The sequence below is a fragment of the Eschrichtius robustus genome, chromosome 6, assembly GCF_028021215.1.
Source record: "Eschrichtius robustus isolate mEscRob2 chromosome 6, mEscRob2.pri, whole genome shotgun sequence".
NCBI classification, from domain to species: Eukaryota; Metazoa; Chordata; class Mammalia; order Artiodactyla; family Eschrichtiidae; genus Eschrichtius; species Eschrichtius robustus.
In genome coordinates this window covers 41,146,113-41,151,106 of record NC_090829.1, presented here as the reverse complement: position 1 = coordinate 41,151,106, position 4,994 = coordinate 41,146,113, and the positions used below count along the sequence as shown (strand labels likewise).

General features: G+C 38.1%; 1 pseudogene; it reads left to right on the top strand.

Annotated features, from left to right (window-relative positions):
- Window positions 1-1,835: 1,835 nt before the first annotated feature.
- LOC137766798 (U6 snRNA-associated Sm-like protein LSm7 pseudogene) lies at window positions 1,836-2,147 on the top strand (annotated as a pseudogene).
- Window positions 2,148-4,994: the final 2,847 nt, after the last annotated feature.

Sequence of the window (4,994 nt, the reverse complement as noted above, 5' to 3'; positions counted from 1 at the left end):
CCCAAAAGCAGAGATGTATCAGGGGTGGCTCCAGTAGCGAGATTGCTCGAGGATCCAATTTTTGTAAAATATTGTGAAAGGTCCTGCTGTGGGACCTCTAGTTCAATCCTGTAGTTCTTTTGTGATATAATTTACCCATGTCTTTATGGTAGGTCAGCTACAAATCTTAGGTGAAATCCATCCCAAGCTAATGGCAAATGTAACTTACTGCCAAGCCTTGACGTGATTTTTCCTCTGCCATGTGTTCTTAGGTTAATCAGGGGGAAATGATTACGGAAAGAGAACATTTATAGAAGAAGATTTTGAAAACCAATTTCCTTCAATGCAAATGGTTAATGGAATAAGGTTTTTAGTCATTCAAACTATAAGCCCCCTGGAACTTTAGTGGATACTGCAGCTCAAATTCTTAAATCATTTGATTCTTTATCGATGATCCTCCTTTCCCTCTCCAGTCCAGGCAGAAAGGTACTACACTGACTTCTAATCATTGGCTGAATTAAGATCAGAGGTATGAATTCAACTCAAGGTCCCAAACAAACGCCTCCTCCTTTACACCTCAGCACTCAGAGAATGGCAAACAGATGAAGAATAAATGCATGTAGTTTGTCAATTATACTGACAATTGTTTAAGAAAGAATTGTCATTCTTATACTGATAAATGGAAATGCAAGAAAAATTGTATCATTGACTGGCTTTAACAAGCCTACTTGATAAGTCTACTTGTTTCAAGAGCTCATCACAAACTCTTGTTATACTTTGGTTTAGAAAATAATCCTTTCATTGAACTGGAAAAAATATTTTTAAACTTTTAAAATGTATAAACCATGTATAATTAAATTCATGTGGTTGAACCTCGGAAAATTAAGTGCAGGAATGCAATTGCACTTCCAGTTTCAAACGCTGTACTCATTTTCAGAAAATCTCAATCAGAAACTAACATCAGGTTCTAAATTCACCTGCTAGTAGTTATCTGGGCAACTTATTTTCAGAGTGCATTTTTTTCTTTGTAGAATTCAGCTTAGCTTCTTGCTCTTAATGACTGGCTCTCTCAGATATAGAGAGGTCTGCCCCACACATTTCAAATTAGGTTATGACTACATGGTCAATTACTTTACAGATGTTCTCTGCTTAACAGCAAATATTTTGTTCCTTACCCATGTACGACACTTATAGGATATTTGCTGAAAAGATCTCAAAAACATTATAAACATGTATGTTGCCATTTTGAACAAAATTCAGGAACTACTCTTTTACAGAGTAATCTGGTCCAGTTCACTGTAGATAGTTTTATATATTTAGTACCTTTATGTTTTAGTCAAAGAAAACTCCAGATCATTCCTGGCTGCTGAGGGTCTCCTGCAGCATTACTAATGATGCTGGGTTTTGTATTTATTAAAATAATTTAATTTAGAATGTTATCTTTAGATTACAAAGAAGTATCAAAGCACAGATTATAAGTGCTGTGCGAGTGATCACTGGTACTCAGCAAACCACCTTGTTTGTGATTATTTGGTAAAGATCAAGGTCACAGGCTTCCTTCCTCCAGCAGCCAGGCAGATAACCCAAGTATGTAAAGCAGGCGGGCCTCAGGGGGTATGTGTCCCTTCGAAAGGGAGCAGGGCTTCTTAATTCTGGTTAAAAGCAGCCACACAGGAAAGTTAGTCCAGAGTGCCATTCTTTCACATTTGTTGACTCTTCCAGACAACCCCAAAACTCATATTTCTATTTGAAATTTCTGGATTAAAAACAAAAATGCCACGTGGGTCAAATGTCTTCAGCTTACCTGTTTTCAACCTCTGATATAAACCTAGATAGGCAGCGACGCGGCCGGGCAAGATGGCAGACAAAGAGAAGAAAAAGAAGGAGAGCGTCTTGGACCTGTCCAAGTACATCGACAAGACGATCCTAGTGAAGTTCTAGGGAGGCCGAGAAGCCAGTGGAATCCTGAAAGGGTTTGACCCGCTGCTCAGTCTCGTGCTGGACGGCACCATCGAGTACATGAGAGACCCTGACGACCAGTACAAGCTCACAGAGGACACCCGGCAGCTGGGTCTGGTGGTGTGAAGGGGCACCTCCGTGGTGCTCATCTGCCCGCAGGACGGCATGAAAGCCATCCTCAGCCCTTCATCCAGCAGCAAGATGCCTAGCGGCCGGGGCCCCTCCCCCAGGACTCAGGCCACCCCTAGGAACGGAACTTTCCTTTTTGTATAGCTTATGTTTTCGTAAAATGAATGTATTAATTCATTGCTTTGCTTGTTTACTAAACAGACTAGGATTCCCTTCACCATGGACCATGTCTTACCAATTTTTGTTTCCCCAAAGCCTAGAACAGTGCCTGGCACATAGCAGAGCACAAATATTTGCTAATAAACTAATCTCTAGATAAATGAGGGCCAGAGAAGGGTATTTTTTTTAGAGCTGGATAAAGCTATTAAATCTTGTGGACACTTTGGAAAGTTAAACGTTCACAACTATTATAAACTGTGTCCGTTCCAGGCAGAACATTCCTTTTAGCGATCTGCAGACTTCAAAGCTCATTTTTATGGATGTGTTCTGTCAGGAGAAGATTAGGTTTGGCTTTATGTACTTTCATGGAGAAAAGATAGACAGAGGGTCTTAATTTATGTAAGAAAGTAAAAGGAACAGGCGTTAAGTGAAATCCCATTATTATTTAAATTATTATAGTTTCTTGGGATATTAGAAATATTATGACTGAATTGACAAATTACTTTGGTTTAGTCAGAATTTACTCACAAAGTGAGAACTGAGGAAAGCTTTCACTTTGCCTATGGAGCATGTGATAAAATGAAAGAGAAATCGGGAGATTTCTTCAGCTCCTCTAGTGCCTCTGAAAACTGGTGATGAACCAAGGATTCAAGAACACTGACCAGTGGCACTACAATGACCCTCTGGGGATTTCAGTTTAGCTAGGAAATGATTTTTTATAATTCCCTTTTCATTACTACAAGTATGTAAGTCCTCTTAAGCTCATGCATTATTTCAAGTCAACACAGATTAATTTCCCAATTACGACTTCTAGGAAATCTTTCAGGATTCTGCAATGCCCCGACCTTTAGCCTAAGGCACCACCAGATGTGAGTTTGGATTGGAGTGGGTACTGTTATTGTCATCAGCCACATTGTACGGATGAGTACACTGAAGCTCAGACATGATAAGCCTGGACTTCAGTCTACATCAGTCTTTATCCAAAGAACATGCCAGTAACCACTACACCCTTCTGCATTCTGAATCTTGCACTGCTGGAAGTCTTCCCATCTCGCTATCACTTCTTCTCCTGTGCTACCTTATGTAAATAGTTCACATAACAAAAGAGAACAGGAGGCAAAAAAGATCAATCAGGATTAAGAGAGTTGCTATATAACCTTTAAAACACAAGAAAAATTACAAGAAAAATGGACAAATCCACAGTTATAGTCAGGGATTTAAAAATACATGTTAAAGAATGACAGCATATTGAAAATATATAGACTCCTGCATATGGAAAATATGCTTTCTTTTCAAATATTTACCAGGTATTAGGTTACATAGGAAAATGAAAGTTTAAGTATAAATTCTTATTGAATCAAGATTATACAAACCATTTTCTCTGATGACAGTGCAACTAAATATCAAATTATCTGTTAAAATTTCCCAGTTATTTGAAAATTTAAAATCAGACCTAACTAACTCATAGTTCAAAAAGGACACAGTGTCGATAGCGGGGGATTTTGTACGTGTGTGTGGTCAGGAGATATGTGGAGACGCTGTACTCTCTTTTCTCAATTTTGCTGTGAACCTAAAAGTGCTCTAAGAAATAAAGTTTATTAATATTTTAAAAGGATACACACATGTATTCTTACAATGAAAATGACAAAAACTTTAGAGTTGAATGACAATGAAATTCTATCTAAAACAGAAAAGGGAAAAAATACATAATTTCCTCTCTAGAGAGCCATGACCACTCTAGAAAGTCTGGTGTATATTCTAGGAGGATATAGCAAATGTTTACTCTGCCAAGCTTTGTGCTTAACATTATTATATTTAATTCTCATAGCATCTCTATGAGATAGGAACTAAAATTATCTTTATTTTAAGATGAGGAAATAGAGTCTCAGAGAGGTTGATTTGCTCAAGGTCTAACAGTGGGAACTAGCCTTACATTAAAATCTAGGTTTTCTGATTTCCATACCATCCACATGGTCCATACTGCCTGTACCCTGCATTTTTCCTCCCTCTTACTTTACTTTTCTGTCTCAATACTGCATCCTTTTCAGTGGAAGCACTGTATTTCCACCATTACAAGCAACAGAGCAGTGGAAACCCACATACACACATGTACTCTATTGTCCAATTACTTCCTTGAAATGACTACAAGTTGTATTCTTATACCAATTACTTATTTCTAAATTAAGATCTAAGTATCTTTTATTCCATTTATCTCCCTTTATTTCATGCCATTAGGCTGTTGGAGAAACTGGGACATTTGTGGTTGGAGAAACTGGATTTTATAAAATATAAAATTTGGCTGATTACTTCCTTGTGGTATCATTTAACTTGTTTCTCTATCCCCTCCATTTGCTATAAACTGATAACTAATATAGAGGTTTGGTTGGATTCAGATTAATTTTTTTTAAAAAGCAAGAATACTTTATAAGAACCAACTGCATTTTTCTGATGAAAGCAAACCACTTACTTTTGATGTTCTAAATCACCTTTTGTTAAGATTAAAGCCTTTCTAAACAGTGGGCGTGGTTGCCTCTGAGGGCTTCACCAAGTGAACCAAGATAGCCTGGCATTACAGAACACCAGTCCCAATGACGCCTGTTGTATTTCCTAGTCGTAAGTATCAGGCACATGAGATCTCTGCCCAGCGCATCTTCTCCATCTCTCCTTTCCTTCCTTGACCAATTCAGAAAGCTTCTCTAATGTGCTTCTCTTGAGCACAAACTACTTGCCATCTGTTTCCTGGGGTCCATTTCCATTGTCTTATGGAT